Here is a 14,653-nt window from a genome sequence, read left to right as displayed (position 1 = left end):
GGGGGCGCTCCGGAGCGAGCTCGGGAAACACGCGGCACTGGTGCTCTGGGATCCCGGGAAGGGATGGAACAAAGGCTTCACAAACCCCTGGGCAGCCGATCCCGGACTCTCAGGAACAGCGGCTGAAGCGGCAGGGACGGACGCAAATCCCGGGTGGCAGACGAGATGTATCCAGATAGGAAAAACCCACGGAGGCCCAGGCAGGCAGGGCGAGCAGGGCTACAGCGTAGCGGAAGCTCAAAGCAGCAGTGGGGCAGGGCAGCCACAGCCCGGTCTCCAGCAGGGCAGGGAAAGCGGCTTTTGGGGTCCCGGCGTTGTTTCCAGCAGGAAGAAAGAACGGCCAAAAAGAAAGAAGCAGCAGCTCCTTTCTCTGCAGCTTCTCTCTCTGGACGCTCAGAGCGAACTGACCCCACACCCAGGTGTAGACAAAAGAGTAGCCAGGTCCGCCCCACTCCCCTTTTGTCTTTCTTAAGTACAGCTATTTGTCCCCTAGCAACATGCATATGGGAGAAAATTCCTTTAACAGGAAAAAAAAAAAAAACAGACTAAACTAAAACCCCAACATAAATTTATAACTATTCCTTTGCTGGTGGCTGGTTTTGTTTTGTTAATGCCAAAATATCCATAGTAAAGTTTTGCTGGTTCTGATGGTAGGTGGGATGCTCTTTTCAACATTTGCTCATGAGACTTCTGATCTGTGAATGTAGAATACACAGCAACATCATCAGAGGTGGTAAGTCACACGTTATCCAAGACTCTCTCTTCCAAACATAAGGGAGAGTTTCTGGTTTTGCAACAAATTGCCCAATATCAAAGTTAGACTTTCATTTAGTTTCTCAGGGTGTTAACTACTCCAGCTTTGACTCACTCGTATTTTAGCAAAGCGGGTCAAAGAGACTTTATATTATGATATAATACCTTCCAGAATCTTCTGATTTGATCCCCTCAGTCTGGACTGAGATTGAAGATCTGCACAAGTGTTGTTTATGTGTAGAGACAGTAGATGCAGCTTTGTAGTAAATTGAAGAAGGGGCTGGAGAAGGGCAAATGGAGAATGGAAGAAATAGGAGGAGTGTGGAGAAAAGTTTAAAAGTAAGATGAAGACAAGGAGTTAGAAGACTCATCAGGGTCAGACAGAATCTGATAAACTTTGACAAAAGCCTCAAGATACTTGGAGGTGTTTTCTAAACCTTCCAACCTTGCAACATTCTCCCATCATAGTCTGGAGGTGAAGTGATTTATGAATATACATGCTTACACTGTTCTCTGTGATCATCTTGATAAGGTAAATATATCACCCAGCAGGAAGCTACACTACACAATAGTCTCCTTCCTGAGAGAGAAATTCAGTGTTGTGGGCCCCAGCTATCCCTTTCTGACATACGCAGGGCGTGCAGTTTAGTTCTTCATTAAAAAATGTCCCATTGAGATGTTTAAACATAGATCTCCCTGTAAGGGTGAATGCTTTGAATTGCCCTCCATCCAATTCCTCTCCATTTAATTGGTATAAAGCAGCTTCCCCTTGGCTACTTCCTCCCCTGAAATTACATAAGTAGCCTCACTGGAAAGGCATAGGTAAATATTTCACACTGCACATCATGGATTAGGAGCACAGCTCCCATTAACTGGAGCTGGAATCACTCAGCTGTTTTTCCCCTCACACTGTGTTAGAAATGTACCCTACAGGATGGAGAGACTGGGCTCCCAAGTGCCGCCTTATGAAGAAGGTGCGGAACACTTTCATTTAATACTGCATGTGTTTCCATTAGCAGAGTCAATTGCTCTCTGTCCTCAGTTTTAAGACTCCCTGTTTGTCTCTATTACAGCTCTGTTTCCACATGCCTGCCAATCCTCCTTAGTCCTTCCATCTGAGCCTGCAAACTTTTGATGATACAACACCCCAGCATCTTGGCTTTAATTTGACTTAAAATTTGTGATTGCAATTATGGACTGAGCATTTCTATGGGCTTACTGCTGCATAGGAAAGCTTTTGTGCCCAAGGTATTGTCAGTTTGGGGTGGCAGCTTAAGGGAAGTCAGTAGAGCAGAGGCCTGAGTATCCTGAAACCTGTGATTTTATATGACATGTGACTGCTACTTTGATTATTTGTTTTATAAACAAATGTGACTGCTACTTTGATTCACACAGCAACTGTCCATACTAGCATGACTCCTTCAGGGTGGAAAATTTATGTATCTGTGTAAATACTAAGCAAAAACCCAGAAGATATTCATCACATATGTAAAAATAGAGCTGTGGTTAATATAGTGTACCCTGTGGTCTGTTACTACTCTGGGAAATGGTGTCTCTGCTGCTTGCATGGCTATGATGTATCTACTTGTGAGATACCAGCATTCCTCCTTTACAATTACATTGCTTGAAGCCACTACACTTCGTCTTTACCACACTCTTCCTTGCCTAGGAAATTTACAAAGAAAATGGCCTGTTCCAAGTAGTCTGTGCAGGCGAGGCCATGTCATGGCAGCTAGTAAGAAAATTAAATTTCCACTTATGAAAAAGTTAAAGGTTTTAAAAAAATCTAATTCAAAATTTTAATTGTCAAAAAAGTAAAATTTCATTTTTATTTGACATTATTAAAATAAAAATATGCATTGAAGAGTTGTACCTAAAATTGTAAAATTCTACAATGGTTTAAATAACCTGAGTGCTTCGCTTTACATTTTGAGCTCCTTTAGAAATCACAGATTAGACTTAATATTTGTATGAATGTGTGAAGGTAAAAAAAATTAATCAAAAATTAGGAAAAACATTAGAAAAACATTTTTACTTAAACAGTGTGATGTTTGTCAACTTTATCAAACAGCAACAGTGAGTTGCTGTTTTTTCCCCCCAAAATTTAAATGAAATAAGCCTGCTCTTCAAAGACATTTTGACTTTTTTTAAATCAAATTCCTTAACAGAAATGTCTATTAGTTATTTTCACCAGTTTGATCCAGATCACAGCTGCTATGAAATTCTATATATGGACCACTTTCAACACAAAAATCTTTGCTACCGCCTTGCTGATCTGTCTTTTGTTTTGAGTTCTTTGCTAATAAGTAATGAAAATGTTACAGCCTTACAGCTTGTTTTGTGGTTGCAATTACGTAATCATTATTAATGAAGCAACAATGTCAAAACTGTGTGAAACCGAACTCACATTTAAGCACTTACAATAAACAGATATAAAACAACAGATGTCTCAGTTTTTGTTCTCCAATGATTTCATCCCTTGTTAAAAATAAATGTCTGGTTTAAAAAAGAAAAGGGCTTTTCTCAACTCTTACAAATTAATTGAATCCAGAGCCTGGTAATACAACTAAAGAGCTCTCTTTTTCTATTTTTTTTCCTCCCAAAATTTGTTTGTGAGGATATTGTTATTCAGTAAGTGATAAATTCACTTCAAAGCAATCCAGAAATCTAGGCAGTCAATGGTGTAATGGTCATCTGTCCCAGCTGAAGTGTTAGCCCCTGATAGCAATCAGAGATGTAGCCAGATTGCCAGGCTTGCCTCATGGCTTGAACACTCTGAAAAGATTTTACGACAGAGATGGTTTCTGTCCCCAGTTTTGGTTCAGACAGTTGATACTGGTTAGTCACAAATGGTTCAGGTTTCAGTCAGAATTTGTCAGTAGGGGCAGGGAGGTCTCTAGATCTGGGGAACCTCAGAAAACCAGCGTTTGGTTTTATGTAAACACCAAAAGTCCAGATGCTTATTTGAACCATCCACATCTGTTGAGTCTGCAAAACTCGGTTGGATATTTAGCTGGGATAGGTTTCCCTGCAAGATTTCATAGACCTCACAGCTGAACTTGTGGCCAGAAATACCAGAGCTTCTTTTGGTATTTAAGTACTTTTTATTCCAGTGTTAACTGGGAATGTGCTACATTTAATGAGTGGGGAAGATATGCAAAAATTTAAAAACTTTGCAAAAATCCAGATCTAGTGAACAGACACAGTGAAAAAAATACTTACTAGGAAATGAAATCTCCAGTAACAATTTGTGAAGAAAAGCAAAAATATATTTGATTTTGGATATTTTGATTTATCTGAAATTAAAACTCAATGTACTCTTTCCCATTAAAAAATCTTTGATAAATTTTTTTGGGGAGAAAAAACATAGAAAAGCACTATTATTTTTAAATTTTTATTCAGCTTCTTGAAAGTCAGTGTTCAAATTTAGTATTTGGAGAATACTTTTTTCCCCAGTCCCTCTGGCACTGGAAAAAGTGCAAAACAACTGTCTTTGCACTTTATTGCAAATCTTGCACAATTTTAAACACACAAACCGAGGTTCTTGCAAATTGCATTCTGAGAATATAGCACATTTATGCTTACAGCACTATAAGCAATGACAAGATGTTTTGAACAATCTGTTTTCTCAAATTAGATTAACATCATGGAGAAGCACAATCTGCTCGTTGACACTGAAGGTACAAAAAAGCCCCCAGTGTTTTGTGTCCTCCTTCAGGACGTTGCTTTGGCAATAGACATTCACTGTCTATGTCATCATGAAGGATGTGGTGCACTTTTAGAGCTGCTGTTCTTTAGAAGAGACATCAGGCTCCACACAGCTCTGCTGATAATCAAGCAGTAAAAATACAGGCAGGAATTGAACGTCCTTGTCAGCATTGTGCTCTCTGGTCATACAATACAATGCATTCAATCCACTTTTAAAGGTGATGGGTGAAAAACTACCTACTACATTTGTCTGCACTAAACTAGCATTACCTAATGAGCCTTAAGTCACTACTTCCAAAAACAATCACAGAAATGTCACCAGCACAAAATATTTCCTAAGAGCTAATGCAATATTTTTGTGCCTAGTGCTCTTGAATCTTTACTGGGGAAATACAGACTTTCCTAGCATAGCTGAAAGTAACAATAAGGTTCCCCTTTTGTGCAGACATTATTGAAATCATATCAAGTTTGTGCATAGTGTAAGTAGTTTCATACTCACATTCTTGCTGTTAATCCCAGAAACTACCAATTAAACTTCCTTCTAAATTTATTACACACCTTGTTCTGCAAAGCACAATTTTTATTATCTGAGAGAGCAAACCCAAAACCCAGGAAACTGAAACTGAGAGTGACGTATGATTTTAACCTTCAATCAACATGAACATACGTTACTGTTTTGTTTTGCTGGGTTTTGCACATTATAATTGTATTTACAAAGGAATTCCTTGAAAGCATATGTTGTGTTGAATGACTGTATGCAAACAACTTTGGAACTAGGGAACTTTGATCTTTGACTTACAGACTACAGGGCAAAGGTTAAAATCATGAGCTTTGTTGTCCTGTTGGCAGCAGTTCCTTTTGAAGCTTCCTGCTTCCAGTGAAACTGATATGCAGTTATATACACAAATCTCAATGTCTTTGGTTGTGTTTGTAAAAGAAAAAAATATTGATCCTGTAAATTTTAGTATTTGATCAACCTTCTTAGATAATATGAGCAAGAATCTGACTGTTCTTGAATGTGTATACATGTAGAAGTTAAAATGGAGCTATTCTCAAAAGACTTATTTGCATACATAGGTAATGTGCAGAGAGAGAATCTTGCTGGCTATTTGCAGATTTACATAAGGAAATCTGGTTGTTGTGCAGACAACTACTTATTTGTGCAAGATGAAAGCCCCGTATAATAATCCAGGTTAGAAAAATTTGATCGTAAGAGACTTTTTTAAATACTTAGCCATTGTCATTCCAATGGGTTGTAGACATTTCTTAACAACTCTTCAGAAATGAGACAAAAAATAAAAAGGCTGTTGTAGCTGTAATGGGAATTCACTGCGTGAGACTTTGCACTGCCATGAACAACCTATATTTATATTGCCTTTTACATAAAAAATAATTAAGTGTGCTGAAAGAATTTACTGAAATCTTATAATATCAGGAATTTTGAGTGCCCTGGAAAAGTGGAAACTTCACAGTTACTCAGACCATAAGGCTGGGATACTTTCTTACCCTCAAGCAAATCCATGAATGGCATCTACTCCTTAAGAGGGTGTCTGAGGCAGACCTTGCAGACTAAGACACAGGGCAACAATCAATGCTGTGAGATTCTTTGCTATTAATTGGCAGAAATCTCGTTTATGTGTTGCTAAAGAATTACAGCTGTTTCATACAATGGATAATAAATTAGCAGGACAAAACAAATGAGTGGAGCAGTCCTGTCCTGCTCCACCCCAACCCTGGTATTAATTATCTAGTCTCTTGCAGCATGTCAGTCCCATTAACTTCAGTTTGGCGTTTCTGTGTGCAAGTATTTTAGACCAGAGCAAACATACTGGTGACATAAGCAGCGGCCAAACAAATAACTAGAGTGTAATTTTCTGAGAAGTTGTGAGTAATCAGAGCTTCCTAACAATCTCTAATTTGCTCCATCTCTTTTAATCTGACACCCTCTCAGTCACACAGACTGTTCCACACCTTTCTTTTCCTTCAGCACAGAATGTTACAAACACTAAATGCCAAAATACGGCATGAAATGTACCCCATTACAGCTATTTTCTAGCGAGGTTTGGCTACTGTTTTACTGCTGAATTTGACCTAGATGCATACATGGCAAATACAGCAATCTTCACTGGTTCTGCCTTTGCTGTGTATTTTCCAGCATGTATTTTCTCATTGTGGTGACTGGGTGCCTCCCACAGGAGCCCCAGGTAGTAGAAAAGCCTTGTTTACACAAAACTCCAATGGAAAAAATCCAAGCTGCCTTCTAAACACTTTAAAGTAACACTTTCTAATGCTTCCTACGGGTGATGTTGACACATTTACAATGTTGATTTAAAGAGTAGAGGGAACACAGTTCTTCCTGACACCCCACATGTAAAGTTACTGGCCCACCCTGTCACTGGAGCCACGCTGAAATGACTGCCAGCAGATCTCAAGTGCCAGGTACATAAAAGTGAGCAAACAGGCAGACGGTGACCTCCGTGGTTGTGGAGAAAACCTTTGAAGTCTCCCCTGCTTTCTGTCCCTCTAGGGTGGAGTCGCAGTCAATATGAAACACTGATCCTGCAGTTCCTGAGATATTTGGTTCAACAGTTCCTGAACTTTTTGTGAACCATTTTAGCCCAGGTTTGCTGTACCAAAATGCAATCTAAAGATTTCCTCCATTTCTTTACCCCATCCTTCATTCACTGTCCTTTGTTGGAACTAATCTGACTGTAAAGCTTTTTCAGTCTTCAGAAGTTCTAATTTCTCAATCACCTGGTCTGACATGATCCTGATTTTCTTCAATATTTCGTCTTCTACCCCAGGGAAATTTATGTCTGTTCCTGGCATTTGTCTCTTATCTTCCTTTGTGAACATAGAGGGGAAAAATTAATTTAATTTCTCTCTTTCTCTCTCTCTCTCTTTTCTTCTCTCTCTCTCCCTCTCCCTTCCACAGTGAGGTCTTCTTCTGTCGATAAATTACTCCTGCCACATCCTGGAGGCCAACTATCTCTTCTTTCCATGTATTTCTTATGGCTGGGTTTTTTGGTGTGGTTTTTTTTTTGTTTGTTTGTGGGTTTTTTTGTGGTTTGTTTTTTTTTTTGGTTTTTTTTTGTTTGTTTGTTTTGTTTTGTTTTGTTTTGGATTGGGGTTTTTTTTGGGTTTTTTTGTGGATTTTTTGTGTTTTGTTTTGGTTCGTTGGTTGATTTTTTAAAACTTATTATTCTTTTTCTAGATAGCAACGATTTTCCATTCTTCAGGTTTCATTTTCTTACTTTGTTTTCTTTCCTCCATTCTTTCCATTCCTTTCCATTGCTTCTAGTCCTTTCTGTAGTCCACTCTGGACTTGATCTTTTAAATTTTTCATGTCCTTTCTTCACCTTTGATTAGTTTTTCATTTCCTTGTTCTTTATTAGGTGCTGGCAACTCAGTACTGTAGGTGGCATTTTCCTTTTTTTCTCTCCCTTCTCTCATCCCTAGTCCATGCTGAACCACAGCCCAGAATGATGTCAGGAGAGCATTTAGACACCTTTCCAAGATTTGATACTGACCACTCAGCTCATTAAAGGTCTTATGATATATTTTGCAAGAATGGGTGCATTAACCCCCACATTCTGGACCAATTCCAAATGGAATGATTACTTACTGCCTACCCAGACTCCCCTTACAGTATCAATGGGATAGATTAATCTTTACTTGACCTGTAGCATAGCATTACTATCAGTATGTACCACTTTCTACACCAAAGGTGGCAGAAGGGAGGCTATTTTTCTGTTACAGGAGGTTCTTTTCTGATTTCACAGTGCAAACAATTTTGAAAGGAAGTACTGCTTTTTCTTCTTATTCCATTTTTTTCCCCCAGTAATTTGTAAACAGAATTCTTGCATAGTCAGTGTTCAACCTGCAGGCAGTACTTCCTTCCTCCTCCTTTTCTCCATCCCCACCTGGAATATACTGCTTAAAAGTGACATACACTGTTCCTATTTTCTTCTCTTTAGACTCTTATCTTACACAGTTCAGCTGATGCGCAGGTTGGACTATTTACACCCACCGCAGCAAAATCAGCTTCAGACAGGAATTCTTGCAGTGGCCTCCAGTTACATGTATTTAGAAGGAGCTGCAGTCTTCATAGAAAGCATTAAACTCAAAAGATTCATCCCATGAGTTAATGTATCAAGGAAGCGCTTGCAGAGGTGAGGGAAGAGTAGGAGAAGAAAGCACACTGAGGTGTAAAGTTTGTTGTCAGTCCATATAGTATAAATGGAAGCAGCAAGCTGTTTCGTCAAAATAAGTGTTTGAGAAAGGCTTCATGAGTGATAAGAACCAGAGAGAAAACATTTCTAGGAGTGCTGAAAGCATCCCTTAAGGTTGAGAGTGAACTAATAAGGCAGCAGTTTATTTAGGTTCAACTCCCATGACTAGTTTGTGACCTTTATGCTCTTCTTTATTGTTCTAAAATAAATGGACAAAAGTGTTCCTTTCTGAATTCCTGTTGTTACTAACAGCCACATTCTGTCCACATGGCTCCCACCATGATCTGACTGGAGTGTAACTGTTGACTGACCCCAGATGAAGAAGTCTTCTATTACAAATTCCTTGACTTCCTTTTCACTTGATTCCACAGTATAGCATTTTGACTTCTGAGATGTTGAAAAAGAACAAACTTCTTTTCATACTATTTCCCCTCCTTTTTCCCCTTTTCTAACCTTCCTGAACTCATGACTTGCTTTACTTGTCTAACCCAGCATTACCTAAAGTATACAAGGCCTTTGCCTGACCACTATCCATGAACTTCCATTTTTCATCAGTTTTTCCTCCCCTTCCCTATGGCCTTTTATTATCTATTTTCCAGCTGTTCACCTGTCTTGCTACTTTATTTCCTTCTGCTGTTGTGTGTGTAACACTACTGCCATAGATATATCTTTGGACTCTTCTTCCTGCTAGCCTGAACTCAGCATTATAGTTGTTTCTGTTCCTCACTGTATGTAGCTTCCAGACAGTCCATTTTGTCTTTTACCTGTACTGATTTAGTGTTGTTTCCCTATGCCTAAACTGTGGTCGATCCCTTTATGAATGATTTTGGAAGGATTACTAAGTGAAAAAAACATATGAAAAAACAATATGAAAAAAAATTTTATGCTGAACCGCAGGAAGTTTCAAACCACAGTATTTCTCTTCCTAAGAAGGCTCAATTAAAGAAATGTTATTCATGGACAGACCCTGTGATCCTTTAGTTGTCTAGATGGAGTCCATTTGGCCATTTTTGTTTCGGATATTTTCAGATCTTCCTGACAGTGTGAATGCTGATCATCATACACAAATCAGCAGCTTCCAGACTCAGGCAGCTTGCTTGCTTGCTTGCTTGCTTGCTTCCCTCCTTCCCCAGATAACAACAATCAAAAGTGGCAGCAAAATAGAGTATGGTGAAGATTTGTACCAGAACTGAAGATCTGTTTTACAGTATCTTATTTTCTGTTTGGAATAATTGTTTACATAATGCATGGTGTGATCAGATGTTTCTTTAATGCATTCACAATTGCTTGGCTTCTTTTGCATAGTGAAGGATCACGCTATGTTATGTCTCATAATGTTGTTAGTGAACATAACACAATACTGGAAATGAAACATGACAGTTAAATGGCAAAATACAAATACTTAAATTTAAATTAAGAATACACTATCAACTTAATTAACATCTCTCAGCACCTTCAAGGTTTTATTTACAAACATGCTGGGCCAAATTCTTTGCTCAGTTGTAACCATGCAAACATCTATTGTATATGTCTGAGACTTAATTTTCTGCTGTGTCTGCACTTTATTTTTATAGACAATGTCAGCTATATTCCTTTCCAAGGTGTAACGACAGAAGATGAAATGTGATTAAGATGGGGATTGAGCAGGAAGTATATTGAAGGCATTGGTATGAGGTATGTGACTGCAAACAATGAATGCAGAAAATGCATGGTTGGAAACAAGGCTGAAAGGCTCAACCCAGTCTCATGAGTTAAGGGATTTATGAGTGAAAAAGTGATGTGTCTGAAAACAAAAGGAGGAAGGAACTGGTATAGGGAAAGGGACTCTTCCCTGGCAGTCATTCTCATGCATGCAGCCTTTATGCAGTGGCAGCAACTGCTGTAGATGACCTTGGCTTTGCTTTTATGGTCATTTTGAAGAAGAATGACCTCTGAGCCTAGGCCCACCAGGCTTGGAAGTTCTTTTTTCAAAGAGGCCACTCTATTACGGATAAATCTTACTGGAAGGAAAGGGGACATAGACTGTGATGCCATTGAGGTGTGTCTGAGAAAGTTAACCTTGTTAACCTGAAAATCACCTGGCCCTGGTGAGGTTGCATATGTGTGTGTGTGTGAGGTAGTTGCTATTTATCTTAATCTGCCAGCATCTGTGAGTCTTGTCCTGTCTTGTCAATTTCTCGTCTGAAAGTTCACAGTGCCCTGCCTCTGAACAAACCAAATCCTGGGAGACAGGCTTTCACTGTTTTTCTTTGTCAAATGTACAATCCTGTGGGAAAAAGATGGAATAAAGCCACAGAAAATCTTGAGGATGGAGTATTGGTACATGCTCCATATCATGAGATGTATGTAATTATAGCAACTTAAAACCATAGTGAAAGGGTGTAAGAAGTCCTTACACTGTACTCACCTACCCTTCTTCTTCTTAAAACCACATGAAAAATGCAGCCATTCTTTCAGAAGGGCTCTGTCAAAACAGGTGACTTTTTTAAACTTGTGCTTTCTTTAGTTTATAATGTATTAATAAAGGATTTTGGCTTAAGTGATTTCCTGAGAGGAACTATTAAAAGAGGCAGAGGGAAAGGTTCTGATGAATGCAAATTGCTGTGTATACTACATTTTAACATCTCCTAGAAAATGTAAAAACACAGCCCTTCATGAGGAAGAGCAGTTAAACTGTATGGCACCTAAAAATGCTTTCAGAAAGGTTTGATCTTAGCCATTATTTTAGTTCATTAAAGAAAATGAAGTAATTACTTTTTAAAAAGAAACATGCATAAGCACATTACCAGTTGAAGTATACATACTATGAGTACTTATAACTGTTTTTCAAGAAGGCAGGCAGGATTTAACTGGGTGTTGTTTTCTGTTAAAACACTAAAGGTCTTTTTTTATGATAGGTTCAAAATTCTCAGCGGCTATCTTGTTGTGTGACAGGAGTTTACAGCATTAGTTTCACCAGACAAGGACTGGTGGAGTAAAATTAGTCATGTATGTAAATTATAATCATGCTGAATAGTTGTATGTGCTCATTTAGCCATTTTAACAGTGTGTGATGTTATCCTCTCTGCAGGACTAATAAGCATTAGCCATAATGAGGTCAGTCAGTCAGTCAGGCATTATCATGGGATTTAATTGGGACACTGGTCTCTGCTGAAGTGAAAATTAATAACTTTTGTCAATGTTCTGGCGAAATGTTCTGTCTTATTAAACTATGAGGGTCAATTAGAAAGCATTATGTAATAAAGTCCCCAGCAGCAGAACTCAAATTGAGTTATACCACAGTCATTATTCCAGGACGATTGCATTTGAAAATGGAAAACCGGCATGCCATATGGAGGGCGCAGGTTATATTTACAAGCATTGCATGTTAAAGCTTCGGCAAGAAGGAAACAATTAAATGTAATACTGAAATAAATCAAAGCACTGAAAGTGCCATGTTGTGCCAGGCGCTTAATATAGCCAGCATACCCCTAGATGCGACTAGGCCAAATGGCACCTGTTTATAAGCCTTGTTTGGGTTCTGTCAGACAACGTCCTCCCTCTGGATTGCTCTGATGATTCAAAGTCTGGGGCACACCTGGAAGGCTCAGCCAGGCACGTTGACTCATATAAATAACAGTTTATTGTATGGCTATTAAGACCAGAGATTGCTTTTATTAAAGTGCAGTTATCATGATACATCAAATTAAAGAACTTTTAAAGCATGTTTAACGGCCTCCGATATTCCCTGTTCGGTCATGTTTTACAGTACTTTGAATGGGGGAGATACAAAGCCTCTGTCGGTGCTAGCATCTAAAGTCAATGCCAGCAAAGATGCAGAGAGGCCAAGAGGGAGGCAAGTAGGTTTTATAGGGACAGTGACAACCTCAGAGGAACGCACAATCAGTCACTTTACTGTTTCTAAGGATTCTCTCTTACCAAAAAATTAGTAGTATCTCATGCTAAGCTCTTTTCCCCAGAATTTACATCCCAAACACTGTTGGAAATAAGTAGTAGTATATAATCATGAAATTGTTAATGTTGGAAAAGACCTCTGATATCACTGTCTCCAGCTGATAACCTAACACTGATTAAATAACTAAATTTCCACAGGTGCCACATCCACATGCCTTTTGAACACTTCCAGGGATGGTGATTCCACCACTTTCTTAGGCAGCCTGTTCCAATGCCCAACCACCCTGTCAGTGAAGAAATTTTTGCTGATATTGAACCTAAGCCTGACCTGATGCAAGCTGAGGTGTTGGAGTACCCACACATTGCAATGGAGGAGGGCTGCTCATCCTCTGCTGTCACACAAAGACTCCCCATGAGTTCTGTGACTTGCTCGGCGTGACGGTGGGCCTGTGTGTCTCCGACTCCTTCTGCAGGAGGAAGACACTGGTGCTACTGCTGGGGAGCACACCACCAGGCAGGGTGCCTGTCCTTCAGTGGCTCCCTCCTGAATTTCTGTATGGCAGGGCCACCTGCATGGTGCAGCTCCAAGACTCAGCAGAGCTCTGCAAATCCACTGAGCATCAGCCCTGCCAACCCAGAGAACTCATGGCCTCCTCCTCTCCTGCCAAACCAAAGCAAGCTGGGATCTCCCAGAATGAGTCTTCCAGGAGTTGATGGACCTCCTGCTTGCTCTCCCACTGCAGGAAACTGCAAGCCTCCCTGCAGAGAGACATTGTGATGGAGAGCCGTCCCCAGTCTATGTTCCAATTATTATTCACAGATGTGAGGATGATTTTCTAAAGGACTCATTGTTTGGCCTAACACAGCTGCCAGAGACAGCCACAGTATATCTTGCCCTGCATTTTACAGAGCAGTGGAAGAATTGTGCAAGGGCTGCGCATTTCTGGGAGCCATAGTCCTGAGGGTGAGCTCTGATCCTAGCTTCTGGTGCTTTAGAAAGTGTAATACCATCCTCACTGGGAGGATATTTTTTTTCATCTGCAACTTTACAGTCCCACAGGACTTTACATGATTATTGCTGACAGTGCAAGCTAGGTTAATTTTTACTGTGGGGTTTGAATAAGATGAACTGAACTTCTGTTTCATTTAGAACTGTTCAATTAGGGCCAAGCATGTGATTTCCAACTTAGCTGTAAACTGACAAGCAGAATCAGGCATGATTTTCCCCTCGCTCATTCCAATTTGATGACAGTATGGCTTACGTTGACTGTTTTGGTGTTGCTTCTGATTTACACTGGTGTGAGAAGAGATACAGGCTTGTTAGCAACCCATCCCTCATGGAGTGAGAACATTTTGCAACTTAGCTCAGAGCAGCTGAGAATGTCAATATATTTGATAAGCATTTATGAACAGAGCCTCAGTGCTAGCCTCAGGAGATCTTCTATGGTGGAAAAAGGTCATCAGCTAGACTGTTAAAGAAGCACTACTAAGTTTAGACACTTTATTTTTCATTGCCCAACTTCACATTCTACAGTTTGAAAAAAGTCAAACATCCCTTCACCTCTCCTCCTGATGATGATCAAGGCTGCTGAAAACCGCTCTCTCATAGTCCCAGTGTATTGGTGAATGTCCCTGACAGCCAGATTGTCTCCAGCAGGGGACTTGTTCTGTCAAGGCTGGTCCCAGCACCCAGAGATGGCCATACACAGTTCTGTGCCTAAACAACAAGACTGTGCTTTCTCTCCTTCAGATTCTGCAGGATAGCCTGTCATCTTTTCTTTCTCTTCAGCCTTTGAAAGTCACCTTATCTCTGATTTTCTTTCCTGGACAGGAATAACACATGCAGAAGGTTTCTGTTTCTGGCTGGTGTGGCTGTGTGTTTTATGTTAGACTCACATCTACACATATGCGCACACAAACATGCATACACACATATCCATATATATCTCTACACCCACAGATACATGCGCCTTCATGCTCACTTGTGGAACACCACCCAGATGCAGTGGTTCCAGTTTGCCATTTGAAAGCAATTAGTGTTTATTATTGTAAGCATTTTCAACATA

The 14,653-nt window shown here is 39.8% G+C and overlaps 1 long non-coding RNA gene across 2 annotated transcripts in view; it reads left to right on the top strand.

Moving 5' to 3' along the window:
* The window catches only part of LOC121657386, a 13,060-nt gene extending 2,677 nt beyond the window's left edge, over positions 1–10,383 (top strand). The window contains exons 2-3 of one of the 2 annotated variants that reach the window (XR_006013601.1): positions 655–733; positions 10,268–10,383. This is a non-coding gene — a long non-coding RNA (uncharacterized LOC121657386). Of the gene's footprint in view, positions 1–654; positions 734–1,826; positions 2,502–10,267 lie in introns of those variants that run through there. The other variant, XR_006013602.1, reaches the window with a different exon arrangement.
* Positions 10,384–14,653: the final 4,270 nt, after the last annotated feature.

This window comes from Corvus kubaryi, unplaced genomic scaffold (genome assembly GCF_017639235.1).
Source record: "Corvus kubaryi isolate FWS band 111438036 unplaced genomic scaffold, C.kubaryi_AGA036_p1.0 split1-37296, whole genome shotgun sequence".
Taxonomy (NCBI): domain Eukaryota; kingdom Metazoa; phylum Chordata; class Aves; order Passeriformes; family Corvidae; genus Corvus; species Corvus kubaryi.
Note: the sequence above shows the minus strand (reverse complement) of the source record. Positions and strands in the feature narration are given on the sequence as shown.